Source organism: Pimephales promelas, chromosome 10 (genome assembly GCF_988280905.1).
Source record: "Pimephales promelas chromosome 10, fPimPro1.hap1.1, whole genome shotgun sequence".
Taxonomy (NCBI): Eukaryota; Metazoa; Chordata; class Actinopteri; order Cypriniformes; family Leuciscidae; genus Pimephales; species Pimephales promelas.
The window spans coordinates 22,031,257-22,045,793 of NC_142778.1; positions in this window are offsets into that span (position 1 = coordinate 22,031,257).

Here is a 14,537-nt window from a genome sequence, read left to right on the forward strand (position 1 = left end):
CCCTTACGTTTTTTTTTGGGGGGCGAAAAATTAAGTATCCCCAATCTTCTCAAAACTCTGGATTCTGATAGAGGGCCATGAGACATAGACCTGAGTGCAACAATGGAGGCTCTAGACCCTTCCAGAGCTGAGATATCGAAAATCAAAATTTCGACCCGAAAAAAAAAACGACAGTGTTACCCCTTACGTTTTTTTTGGGGGGCAAAAAATTAAGTATCCCCAATCTTCTCAAAACTCTGGATTCTGATAGAGGGCCATGAGACATAGACCTGAGTGCAACAATGGAGGCTCTAGACCCTTCCAGTGCTGAGATATAGAAACTCAAAATTTCGACCCGAAAAAAAAAACGACAGTGTTACCCCTTATGTTTTTTTTTTTGGGCAAAAAATTAAGTATCCCCAATCTTCTCAAAACTCTGGATTCTGACAGAGGGCCATGAGACTTAGACCTGAGTGCAACAATTGAGGCTCTAGACCCTTCCAGAGCTGAGATATCGAAAATCAAAATTTCGACCCGAAAAAAAAAAAACGACAGTGTTACCCCTTACGTTTTTTTTGGGGGGGCGAAAAATTAAGTATCCCCAATCTTCTCAAAACTCTGGATTCTGATAGAGGGCCATGAGACTTAGACCTGAGTGCAAAAATGGAGGCTCTAGACCCTTTCAGAGCTGAGATATCGAAAATCAAAATTTCAACCCGAAAAAAAACTGACAGTGTTACCCCTTACGTTTTTTTTTTTTGGGCGAAAAATTAAGTATCCCCAATCTTCTCAAAACTCTGGATTCTGATAGAGGGCCATGAGACTTAGACCTGAGTGCAACAATGGAGGCTCTAGACCCTTCCAGTGCTGAGATATAGAAACTCAAAATTTCGACCCGAAAAAAAAAAACGACAGTGGTACCCCTTACGTTTTTTTTTTTTGGGCGAAAAATTAAGTATCCCCAATCTTCTCAAAACTCTGGATTCTGATAGAGGGCCATGAGACATAGACCTGAGTGCAACAATGGAGGCTCTAGACCCTTCCATAGCTGAGATGTCGAAACTCAAAATTTCGACCCGAAAAAAAAAACGACAGTGTTACCTCTTACGTTTTTTTTTTTTGGGCGAAAAATTAAGTATCCCCAATCTTCTTAAAACTCTGGATTCTGATAGAGGGCCATGAGACTTAGACCTGAGTGCAACAATGGAGGCTCTAGACCCTTCCAGAGCTGAGATATCGAAAATCAAAATTTCGACCCGAAAAAAAAAAACGACATTGTTACCCCTTACGTTTTGTTTTTTTTGGGCGAAAAATTAAGTATCCCCAATCTTCTCAAAACTCTGGATTCTGATAGAGGGCCATGAGACTTAGACCTGAGTGCAACAATGGAGGCTCTAGACCCTTCCAGAGCTGAGATATCGAAAATCAAAATTTCGACCCGAAAAAAAAACGACAGTGTTACCCCTTACGTTTTTTTTTTGGTACGAAAAATTAAGTATCCCCAATCTTCTCAAAACTCTGGATTCTGATAGAGGGCCATGAGACTTAAACCTGAGTGCAAAAATGGAGGCTCTAGACCCTTTCAGAGCTGAGATATCGAAAATCATAATTTCGACCAGAAAAAAAACTGACAGTGTTACCCCTTACGTTTTTTTTTTTTTGGCGGAAAATTAAGTATCCCCAATCTTCTCAAAACTCTGGATTCTGATAGAGGGCCATGAGACTTAAACCTGAGTGCAAAAATGGAGGCTCTAGACCCTTTCAGAGCTGAGATATCGAAAATAAAAATTTCGACCAGAAAAAAAACTGACAGTGTTACCCCTTACGTTTTTTTTTTTTTTTGGGCGAAAAATTAAGTATCCCCAATCTTCTCAAAACTCTGGATTCTGATAGAGGGCCATGAGACATAGACCTGAGTGCAACAATGGAGGCTCTAGACCCTTCCAGAGCTGAGATATCGAAAATCAAAATTTCGACCCGAAAAAAAAACCCGACAGTGTTACCCCTTACGTTTTTTTTTTTTGGGCGAAAAATTAAGTATCCCCAATCTTCTCAAAACTCTGGATTCTGATAGAGGGCCATGAGACTTAGACCTGAGTGCAACAATGGAGGCTCTAGACCCTTCCAGAGCTGAGATATCGAAATTCAAAATTTCGACCAGAAAAAAAAATGACAGTGTTACCCCTTACGTTTTTTTTGGGGGGGCGAAAAATTAAGTATCCCCAATCTTCTCAAAACTCTGGATTCTGATAGAGGGCCATGAGACATAGACCTGAGTGCAACAATGGAGGCTCTAGACCCTTCCAGTGCTGAGGTATAGAAACTCAAAATTTCGACCCGAAAAAAAAAAAACGACAGTGTTACCCCTTATGTTTTTTTTTTTGGGCAAAAAATTAAGTATCCCCAATCTTCTCAAAACTCTGGATTCTGATAGAGGGCCATGAGACTTAGACCTGAGTGCAACAATGGAGGCTCTAGACCCTTCCAGAGCTGAGATATCGAAAATCAAAATTTCGACCCGAAAAAAAAAACGACAGTGTTACCCCTTACGTTTTTTTTTTGGGGCGAAAAATTAAGTATCCCCAATCTTCTCAAAACTCTGGATTCTGATAGAGGGCCATGAGACTTAGACCTGAGTGCAACAATGGAGGCTCTAGCCCCTTCCAGAGCTGAGATATGGAAACTCAAAAATTCGGCCCGAAAAAAAACGGACAGTGTTACCCCTTACGTTTTTGTTTTTTTTGGGCGAAAAATTAAGTATCCCCAATCTTCTCAAAACTCTGGATTCTGATAGAGGGCCATGAGACTTAGACCTGAGTGCAAAAATGGAGGCTCTAGCCCCTTCCAGAGCTGAGATATCGAAACTCAAAAATTCGGCCCGAAAAAAAACGACAGTGGTACCCCTTACGTTTTTTTTTTGGGGGCGAAAAACTAAGTTTCTCCAATCTTCCCAAATTCTGATAGAGGGCCATGAGACTTAGACCTGAGTGCAAAAATGGAGGCTCTAGCCCCTTCCAGAGCTGAGATATGGAAACTCAAAAATTCGGCCCGAAAAAAAAACGACAGTGGTACCCCTTACGTTTTTTTTTTCGGCGAAAAATTAAGTTTCTCCAATCTTCCCAAATTCTGATAGAGGGCCATGAGACTTAGACCTGAGTGCAAAAATGGAGGCTCTAGCCCCTTCCAGAGCTGAGATATCGAAACTCAAAAATTCGGCCCGAAAAAAAAACGACAGTGGTACCCCTTACGTTTTTTTTTTGGGCGAAAAATTAAGTTTCTCCAATCTTCCCAAATTCTGATAGAGGGCCATGAGACTTAGACCTGAGTGCAAAAATGGAGGCTCTAGCCCCTTCCAGAGCTGAGATATCGAAACTCAAAAATTCGGCCCGAAAAAAAAACGACAGTGGTACCCCTTACGTTTTTTTTTTGGGCGAAAAATTAAGTTTCTCCAATCTTCCCAAATTCTGATAGAGGGCCATGAGACTTAGACCTGAGTGCAAAAATTGAGGCTCTAGCCCCTTCCAGAGCTGAGATATCGAAACTCAAAAATTCGGCCCGAAAAAAAAACGACAGTGGTACCCCTTACGTTTTTTTTTTGGGCGAAAAATTAAGTTTCTCCAATCTTCCCAAATTCTGATAGAGGGCCATGAGACTTAGACCTGAGTGCAAAAATGGAGGCTCTAGCCCCTTCCAGAGCTGAGATATCGAAACTCAAAAATTCGGCCCGAAAAAAACAACAACAGTGGTACCCCTTACGTTTTTTTTTTCGGCGAAAAATTAAGTTTCTCCAATCTTCCCAAATTCTGATAGAGGGCCATGAGACTTAGACCTGAGTGCAAAAATGGAGGCTCTAGCCCCTTCCAGAGCTGAGATATCGAAACTCAAAAATTCGTCCCGAAAAAAAAACTACAGTGGTACCCCTTACGTTTTTTTTTTGGGGCGAAAAATTAAGTTTCTCCAATCTTCCCAAATTCTGATAGAGGGCCATGAGACTTAGACCTGAGTGCAAAAATGGAGGCTCTAGCCCCTTCCAGAGCTGAGATATGGAAACTCAAAAATTCGGCCCGAAAAAAAAAACGACAGTGGTACCCCTTACGGTTTTTTTTTGGGGTGAAAAATTAAGTTTCTTCAATCTTCCCAAAACTCTGGATTCTGATAGAGGGCCATGAGACTTAGACCTGAGTGCTAAAATGGAGGCTCTAGCCCCTTCCAGAGCTGAGATATCGAAACTCAAAAATTCGGCCCGAAAAAAAACGACAGTGGTACCCCTTACGTTTTTTTTTTGGGGGCGAAAAACTAAGTTTCTCCAATCTTCCCAAATTCTGATAGAGGGCCATGAGACTTAGACCTGAGTGCAAAAATGGAGGCTCTAGCCCCTTCCAGAGCTGAGATATGGAAACTCAAAAATTCGGCCCGAAAAAAAAAACGACAGTGGTACCCCTTACGTTTTTTTTTTCGGCGAAAAATTAAGTTTCTCCAATCTTCCCAAATTCTGATAGAGGGCCATGAGACTTAGACCTGAGTGCAAAAATGGAGGCTCTAGCCCCTTCCAGAGCTGAGATATCGAAACTCAAAAATTCGGCCCGAAAAAAAAACGACAGTGGTACCCCTTACGTTTTTTTTTTGGGCGAAAAATTAAGTTTCTCCAATCTTCCCAAATTCTGATAGAGGGCCATGAGACTTAGACCTGAGTGCAAAAATGGAGGCTCTAGCCCCTTCCAGAGCTGAGATATCGAAACTCAAAAATTCGGCCCGAAAAAAAAACGACAGTGGTACCCCTTACGTTTTTTTTTTGGGCGAAAAATTAAGTTTCTCCAATCTTCCCAAATTCTGATAGAGGGCCATGAGACTTAGACCTGAGTGCAAAAATGGAGGCTCTAGCCCCTTCCAGAGCTGAGATATCGAAACTCAAAAATTCGGCCCGAAAAAAAAACGACAGTGGTACCCCTTACGGTTTTTTTTTGGGCGAAAAATTAAGTTTCTCCAATCTTCCCAAATTCTGATAGAGGGCCATGAGACTTAGACCTGAGTGCAAAAATGGAGGCTCTAGCCCCTTCCAGAGCTGATATATCGAAACTCAAAAATTCGGCCCGAAAAAAAAAACGACAGTGGTACCCCTTACGTTTTTTTTTGGGGCGAAAAATTAAGTTTCTCCAATCTTCCCAAATTCTGATAGAGGGCCATGAGACTTAGACCTGAGTGCAAAAATGGAGGCTCTAGCCCCTTCCAGAGCTGAGATATCGAAACTCAAAAATTCGGCCCGAAAAAAAACGACAGAGGTACCCCTTACGTTTTTTTTTTCGGCAAAAAATTAAGTTTCTCCAATCTTCCCAAATTCTGATAGAGGGCCATGAGACTTAGACCTGAGTGCAAAAATGGAGGCTCTAGCCCCTTCCAGAGCTGAGATATCGAAACTCAAAAATTCGGCCCGAAAAAAAAAAAACGACAGTGGTACCCCTTACGTTTTTTTTCGGGGGGCGAAAAATTAAGTTTCTCCAATCTTCCCAAATTCTGATAGAGGGCCATGAGACTTAGACCTGAGTGCAAAAATTGAGGCTCTAGCCCCTTCCAGAGCTGAGATATGGAAACTCAAAAATTCGGCCCGAAAAAAAAAACGACAGTGGTACCCCTTACGTTTTTTTTTTGGGGCGAAAAATTAAGTTTCTCCAATCTTCCCAAAACTCTGGATTCTGATAGAGGGCCATGAGACTTAGACCTGAGTGCAAAAATGGAGGCTCTAGCCCCTTCCAGAGCTGAGATATCGAAACTCAAAAATTCGGCCCGAAAAAAAACGACAGTGGTACCCCTTACGGTTTTTTTTTTGGGGCGAAAAATTAAGTTTTTTCCAATCTTCCCAAATTCTGATAGAGGGCCATGAGACTTAGACCTGAGTGCAAAAATTGAGGCTCTAGCCCCTTCCAGAGCTGAGATATCGAAACTCAAAAATTCGGCCCGAAAAAAAAAACGACAGTGGTACCCCTTACGTTTTTTTTTTTGGGCGAAAAATTAAGTTTCTCCAATCTTCCCAAATTCTGATAGAGGGCCATGAGACTTAGACCTGAGTGCAAAAATGGAGGCTCTAGCCCCTTCCAGAGCTGAGATATGGAAACTCAAAAATTCGGCCCGAAAAAAAAAACGACAGTGGTACCCCTTACGTTTTTTTTTGGGGCGAAAAATTAAGTTTCTCCAATCTTCCCAAAACTTCAGGTCAAAATCAGGTCTAAGTCTCATGGCCCTCTCTCAGAATTTAGGAAGATTGGACAAACTTAATTTTTCGCCCAAAAAAAAAACGTAAGGGGTACCACTGTCGTTTTTTTTTTCTGGCCGAATTTTTGAGTTTCGATATCTCAGCTCTGGAAGGGGCTAGAGCCTCCATTTTTGCACTCAGGTCTAAGTCTCATGGCCCTCTCTCAGAATTTGGGAAGATTGGAGAAACTTAATTTTTCGCCCAAAAAAAAAACGTAAGGGGTACCACTGTCGTTTTTTTTTTCTGGCCGAATTTTTGAGTTTCGATATCTCAGCTCTGGAAGGGGCTAGAGCCTCCATTTTTGCACTCAGGTCTAAGTCTCATGGCCCTCTATCAGAATCCAGAGTTTTGGGAAGATTGGAGAAACTTCATTTTTCACCCCAAAAAAAAAACGTAAGGGGTACCACTGTCGTTTTTTTTTTCTGGCCGAATTTTTGAGTTTCGATATCTCAGCTCTGGAAGGGGCTAGAGCCTCCATTTTTGCACTCAGGTCTAAGTCTCATGGCCCTCTATCAGAATTTGGGAAGATTGGAGAAACTTAATTTTTCGCCCCAAAAAAAAAAAACATAAGGGGTACCACTGTCGTTTTTTTTTTCGGGCCGAATTTTTGAGTTTCGATATCTCAGCTCTGGAAGGGGCTAGAGCCTCCATTTTTGCACTCAGGTCTAAGTCTCATGGCCCTCTATCAGAATTTGGGAAGATTGGAGAAACTTAATTTTTCGCCCCAAAAAAAACGTAAGGGGTACCACTGTCGTTTTTTTTTTCGGGCCGAATTTTTGAGTTTCCATATCTCAGCTCTGGAAGGGGCTAGAGCCTCCATTTTTGCACTCAGGTCTAAGTCTCATGGCCCTCTATCAGAATTTGGGAAGATTGGAGAAACTTAATTTTTCGCCGAAAAAAAAAACGTAAGGGGTACCACTGTCGTTTTTTTTTTCGGGCCGAATTTTTGAGTTTCCATATCTCAGCTCTGGAAGGGGCTAGAGCCTCCATATTTGCACTCAGGTCTAAGTCTCATGGCCCTCTATCAGAATTTGGGAAGATTGGAGAAACTTAATTTTTCGCCCAAAAAAAAAAAACGTAAGGGGTACCACTGTCGTTTTTTTTTCGGGCCGAATTTTTGAGTTTCGATATCTCAGCTCTGGAAGGGGCTAGAGCCTCCATTTTTGCACTCAGGTCTAAGTCTCATGGCCCTCTCTCAGAATTTGGGAAGATTGGAGAAACTTAATTTTTCGCCCAAAAAAAAAACGTAAGGGGTACCACTGTCGTTTTTTTTTTCTGGCCGAATTTTTGAGTTTCGATATCTCAGCTCTGGAAGGGGCTAGAGCCTCCATTTTTGCACTCAGGTCTAAGTCTCATGGCCCTCTATCAGAATCCAGAGTTTTGGGAAGATTGGAGAAACTTCATTTTTCACCCCAAAAAAAAAACGTAAGGGGTACCACTGTCGTTTTTTTTTTCTGGCCGAATTTTTGAGTTTCGATATCTCAGCTCTGGAAGGGGCTAGAGCCTCCATTTTTGCACTCAGGTCTAAGTCTCATGGCCCTCTATCAGAATTTGGGAAGATTGGAGAAACTTAATTTTTCGCCCCAAAAAAAAAAAACGTAAGGGGTACCACTGTCGTTTTTTTTTTCGGGCCGAATTTTTGAGTTTCGATATCTCAGCTCTGGAAGGGGCTAGAGCCTCCATTTTTGCACTCAGGTCTAAGTCTCATGGCCCTCTATCAGAATTTGGGAAGATTGGAGAAACTTAATTTTTCGCCCCAAAAAAAACGTAAGGGGTACCACTGTCGTTTTTTTTTTCGGGCCGAATTTTTGAGTTTCCATATCTCAGCTCTGGAAGGGGCTAGAGCCTCCATTTTTGCACTCAGGTCTAAGTCTCATGGCCCTCTATCAGAATTTGGGAAGATTGGAGAAACTTAATTTTTCGCCGAAAAAAAAAACGTAAGGGGTACCACTGTCGTTTTTTTTTTCGGGCCGAATTTTTGAGTTTCCATATCTCAGCTCTGGAAGGGGCTAGAGCCTCCATATTTGCACTCAGGTCTAAGTCTCATGGCCCTCTATCAGAATTTGGGAAGATTGGAGAAACTTAATTTTTTGCCGAAAAAAAAAACGTAAGGGGTACCACTGTCGTTTTTTTTTCGGGCCGAATTTTTGAGTTTCGATATCTCAGCTCTGGAAGGGGCTAGAGCCTCCATTTTTGCACTCAGGTCTAAGTCTCATGGCCCTCTATCAGAATTTGGGAAGATTGGAGAAACTTAATTTTTCGCCCCAAAAAAAAAAAACATAAGGGGTACCACTGTCGTTTTTTTTTTTCGGGCCGAATTTTTGAGTTTCGATATCTCAGCTCTGGAAGGGGCTAGAGCCTCCATTTTTGCACTCAGGTCTAAGTCTCATGGCCCTCTATCAGAATTTGGGAAGATTGGAGAAACTTAATTTTTCGCCCAAAAAAAACGTAAGGGGTACCACTGTCGGTTTTTTTTCGGGCCGAATTTTTGAGTTTCGATATCTCAGCTCTGGAAGGGGCTAGAGCCTCCATTTTTGCACAGAGGTCTAAGTCTCATGGCCCTCTATCAGAATTTGGGAAGATTGGAGAAACTTAATTTTTCGCCGAAAAAAAAAACGTAAGGGGTACCACTGTCGTTTTTTTTTCGGGCCGAATTTTTGAGTTTCGATATCTCAGCTCTGGAAGGGGCTAGAGCCTCCATTTTTGCACTCAGGTCTAAGTCTCATGGCCCTCTATCAGAATTTGGGAAGATTGAAGAAACTTAATTTTTCACCCCAAAAAAAAAAAACGTAAGGGGTACCACTGTCGTTTTTTTTCGGGCCGAATTTTTGAGTTTCGATATCTCAGCTCTGGAAGGGGCTAGAGCCTCCATTTTTGCACTCAGGTCTAAGTCTCATGGCCCTCTATCAGAATTTGGGAAGATTGGAGAAACTTAATTTTTCGCCCAAAAAAAAAACGTAAGGGGTACCACTGTCGTTTTTTTTTCGGGCCGAATTTTTGAGTTTCGATATCTCAGCTCTGGAAGGGGCTAAAGCCTCCATTTTTTCACTCAGGTCTAAGTCTCATGGCCCTCTATCAGAATTTGGGAAGATTGGAGAAACTTAATTTTTCGCCGAAAAAAAAAAAAACGTAAGGGGTACCACTGTCGTTTTTTTTTTCGGGCCGAATTTTTGAGTTTCCATATCTCAGCTCTGGAAGGGGCTAGAGCCTCCATTTTTGCACTCAGGTCTAAGTCTCATGGCCCTCTATCAGAATTTGGGAAGATTGGAGAAACTTAATTTTTCGCCCAAAAAAAAAAACGTAAGGGGTACCACTGTCGTTTTTTTTTTTCGGGCCGAATTGTTGAGTTTCAATATCTCAGCTCTGGAAGGGGCTAGAGCCTCCATTTTTGCACTCAGGTCTAAGTCTCATGGCCCTCTATCAGAATTTGGGAAGATTGGAGAAACTTAATTTTTCGCCGAAAAAAAAAAAACGTAAGGGGTACCACTGTCGTTTTTTTTTTCGGGCCGAATTTTTGAGTTTCCATATCTCAGCTCTGGAAGGGGCTAGAGCCTCCATATTTGCACTCAGGTCTAAGTCTCATGGCCCTCTATCAGAATTTGGGAAGATTGGAGAAACTTAATTTTTCGCCCAAAAAAAAAAACGTAAGGGGTACCACTGTCGTTTTTTTTTCGGGCCGAATTTTTGAGTTTCGATATCTCAGCTCTGGAAGGGGCTAAAGCCTCCATTTTTTCACTCAGGTCTAAGTCTCATGGCCCTCTATCAGAATTTGGGAAGATTGGAGAAACTTAATTTTTCGCCGAAAAAAAAAAAGCGTAAGGGGTACCACTGTCGTTTTTTTTTTCGGGCCGAATTTTTGAGTTTCCATATCTCAGCTCTGGAAGGGGCTAGAGCCTCCATTTTTGCACTCAGGTCTAAGTCTCATGGCCCTCTATCAGAATTTGGGAAGATTGGAGAAACTTAATTTTTCGCCCAAAAAAAAAAAACGTAAGGGGTACCACTGTCGTTTTTTTTTTTCGGGCCGAATTGTTGAGTTTCAATATCTCAGCTCTGGAAGGGGCTAGAGCCTCCATTTTTGCACTCAGGTCTAAGTCTCATGGCCCTCTATCAGAATTTGGGAAGATTGGAGAAACTTAATTTTTCGCCGAAAAAAAAAAAACGTAAGGGGTACCACTGTCGTTTTTTTTTTCGGGCCGAATTTTTGAGTTTCCATATCTCAGCTCTGGAAGGGGCTAGAGCCTCCATATTTGCACTCAGGTCTAAGTCTCATGGCCCTCTATCAGAATTTGGGAAGATTGGAGAAACTTAATTTTTCGCCCAAAAAAAAAAACGTAAGGGGTACCACTGTCGTTTTTTTTTCGGGCCGAATTTTTGAGTTTCGATATCTCAGCTCTGGAAGGGGCTAGAGCCTCCATTTTTGCACTCAGGTCTAAGTCTCATGGCCCTCTATCAGAATCCAGAGTTTTGGGAAGATTTGAGAAACTTAATTTTTCGCCCCAAAAAAAAAAAACGTAAGGGGTACCACTGTCGTTTTTTTTTTTCGGGCCGAATTTTTGAGTTTCCATATCTCAGCTCTGGAAGGGGCTAGAGCCTCCATTTTTGCACTCAGGTCTAAGTCTCATGGCCCTCTATCAGAATTTGGGAAGATTGGAGAAACTTAATTTTTCGCCCCCCCAAAAAAACGTAAGGGGTACCACTGTCGTTTTTTTTTTCGGGCCGAATTTTTGAGTTTCCATATCTCAGCTCTGGAAGGGGCTAGAGCCTCCATTTTTGCACTCAGGTCTAAGTCTCATGGCCCTCTATCAGAATTTGGGAAGATTGGAGAAACTTAATTTTTCGCCCCAAAAAAAAAAACGTAAGGGGTACCACTGTCGTTTTTTTTTCGGGCCGAATTTTTGAGTTTCGATATCTCAGCTCTGGAAGGGGCTAGAGCCTCCATTTTTGCACTCAGGTCTAAGTCTCATGGCCCTCTATCAGAATTTGGGAAGATTGGAGAAACTTAATTTTTCGCCCCAAAAAAAAAAACGTAAGGGGTACCACTGTCGTTTTTTTTCGGGCCGAATTTTTGAGTTTCGATATCTCAGCTCTGGAAGGGGCTAGAGCCTCCATTTTTGCACTCAGGTCTAAGTCTCTTGGCCCTCTATCAGAATTTGGGAAGATTGGAGAAACTTAATTTTTCGCCCCAAAAAAAAAAAAACGTAAGGGGTACCACTGTCGTTTTTTTTTCGGGCCGAATTTTTGAGTTTCGATATCTCAGCTCTGGAAGGGGCTAGAGCCTCCATTTTTGCACTCAGGTCTAAGTCTCATGGCCCTCTATCAGAATTTGGGAAGATTGGAGAAACTTAATTTTTCGCCGAAAAAAAAAACCGTAAGGGGTACCACTGTCGTTTTTTTTTCGGGGCGAATTTTTGAGTTTCGATATCTCAGCTCTGGAAGGGGCTAGAGCCTCCATTTTTGCACTCAGGTCTAAGTCTCATGGCCCTCTATCAGAATTTGGGAAGATTGGAGAAACTTAATTTTTCGCCGAAAAAAAAAAAACGTAAGGGGTACCACTGTCGTTTTTTTTTTCGGGCCGAATTTTTGAGTTTCCATATCTCAGCTCTGGAAGGGGTTAGAGCCTCCATTTTTGCACTCAGGTCTAAGTCTCATGGCCCTCTATCAGAATTTGGGAAGATTGGAGAAACTTAATTTTTCGCCCAAAAAAAAAAACGTAAGGGGTACCACTGTCGTTTTTTTTTTTCGGGCCGAATTGTTGAGTTTCAATATCTCAGCTCTGGAAGGGGCTAGAGCCTCCATTTTTGCACTCAGGTCTAAGTCTCATGGCCCTCTATCAGAATTTGGGAAGATTGGAGAAACTTAATTTTTCGCCGAAAAAAAAAAAACGTAAGGGGTACCACTGTCGTTTTTTTTTTCGGGCCGAATTTTTGAGTTTCCATATCTCAGCTCTGGAAGGGGCTAGAGCCTCCATATTTGCACTCAGGTCTAAGTCTCATGGCCCTCTATCAGAATTTGGGAAGATTGGAGAAACTTAATTTTTCGCCCAAAAAAAAAAACGTAAGGGGTACCACTGTCGTTTTTTTTTCGGGCCGAATTTTTGAGTTTCGATATCTCAGCTCTGGAAGGGGCTAGAGCCTCCATTTTTGCACTCAGGTCTAAGTCTCATGGCCCTCTATCAGAATCCAGAGTTTTGGGAAGATTTGAGAAACTTAATTTTTCGCCCCAAAAAAAAAAAACGTAAGGGGTACCACTGTCGTTTTTTTTTTTCGGGCCGAATTTTTGAGTTTCCATATCTCAGCTCTGGAAGGGGCTAGAGCCTCCATTTTTGCACTCAGGTCTAAGTCTCATGGCCCTCTATCAGAATTTGGGAAGATTGGAGAAACTTAATTTTTCGCCCCCCCAAAAAAACGTAAGGGGTACCACTGTCGTTTTTTTTTTCGGGCCGAATTTTTGAGTTTCCATATCTCAGCTCTGGAAGGGGCTAGAGCCTCCATTTTTGCACTCAGGTCTAAGTCTCATGGCCCTCTATCAGAATTTGGGAAGATTGGAGAAACTTAATTTTTCGCCCCAAAAAAAAAACGTAAGGGGTACCACTGTCGTTTTTTTTTCGGGCCGAATTTTTGAGTTTCGATATCTCAGCTCTGGAAGGGGCTAGAGCCTCCATTTTTGCACTCAGGTCTAAGTCTCATGGCCCTCTATCAGAATTTGGGAAGATTGGAGAAACTTAATTTTTCGCCCCAAAAAAAAAAACGTAAGGGGTACCACTGTCGTTTTTTTTCGGGCCGAATTTTTGAGTTTCGATATCTCAGCTCTGGAAGGGGCTAGAGCCTCCATTTTTGCACTCAGGTCTAAGTCTCTTGGCCCTCTATCAGAATTTGGGAAGATTGGAGAAACTTAATTTTTCGCCCCAAAAAAAAAAACGTAAGGGGTACCACTGTCGTTTTTTTTCGGGCCGAATTTTTGAGTTTCGATATCTCAGCTCTGGAAGGGGCTAGAGCCTCCATTTTTGCACTCAGGTCTAAGTCTCTTGGCCCTCTATCAGAATTTGGGAAGATTGGAGAAACTTAATTTTTCGCCCCAAAAAAAAAAAAACGTAAGGGGTACCACTGTCGTTTTTTTTTCGGGCCGAATTTTTGAGTTTCGATATCTCAGCTCTGGAAGGGGCTAGAGCCTCCATTTTTGCACTCAGGTCTAAGTCTCATGGCCCTCTATCAGAATTTGGGAAGATTGGAGAAACTTAATTTTTCGCCGAAAAAAAAAACCGTAAGGGGTACCACTGTCGTTTTTTTTTCGGGGCGAATTTTTGAGTTTCGATATCTCAGCTCTGGAAGGGGCTAGAGCCTCCATTTTTGCACTCAGGTCTAAGTCTCATGGCCCTCTATCAGAATTTGGGAAGATTGGAGAAACTTAATTTTTCGCCGAAAAAAAAAAACGTAAGGGGTACCACTGTCGTTTTTTTTTTCGGGCCGAATTTTTGAGTTTCCATATCTCAGCTCTGGAAGGGGCTAGAGCCTCCATTTTTGCACTCAGGTCTAAGTCTCATGGCCCTCTATCAGAATTTGGGAAGATTGGAGAAACTTAATTTTTCGCCCAAAAAAAAAAACGTAAGGGGTACCACTGTCGTTTTTTTTTTTCGGGCCGAATTGTTGAGTTTCAATATCTCAGCTCTGGAAGGGGCTAGAGCCTCCATTTTTGCACTCAGGTCTAAGTCTCATGGCCCTCTATCAGAATTTGGGAAGATTGGAGAAACTTAATTTTTCGCCGAAAAAAAAAAAACGTAAGGGGTACCACTGTCGTTTTTTTTTTCGGGCCGAATTTTTGAGTTTCCATATCTCAGCTCTGGAAGGGGCTAGAGCCTCCATATTTGCACTCAGGTCTAAGTCTCATGGCCCTCTATCAGAATTTGGGAAGATTGGAGAAACTTAATTTTTCGCCCAAAAAAAAAAACGTAAGGGGTACCACTGTCGTTTTTTTTTCGGGCCGAATTTTTGAGTTTCGATATCTCAGCTCTGGAAGGGGCTAGAGCCTCCATTTTTGCACTCAGGTCTAAGTCTCATGGCCCTCTATCAGAATCCAGAGTTTTGGGAAGATTTGAGAAACTTAATTTTTCGCCCCAAAAAAAAAAACGTAAGGGGTACCACTGTCGTTTTTTTTTTTTCGGGCCGAATTTTTGAGTTTCCATATCTCAGCTCTGGAAGGGGCTAGAGCCTCCATTTTTGCACTCAGGTCTAAGTCTCATGGCCCTCTATCAGAATTTGGGAAGATTGGAGAAACTTAATTTTTCGCCCCCCCAAAAAAACGTAAGGGGTACCAC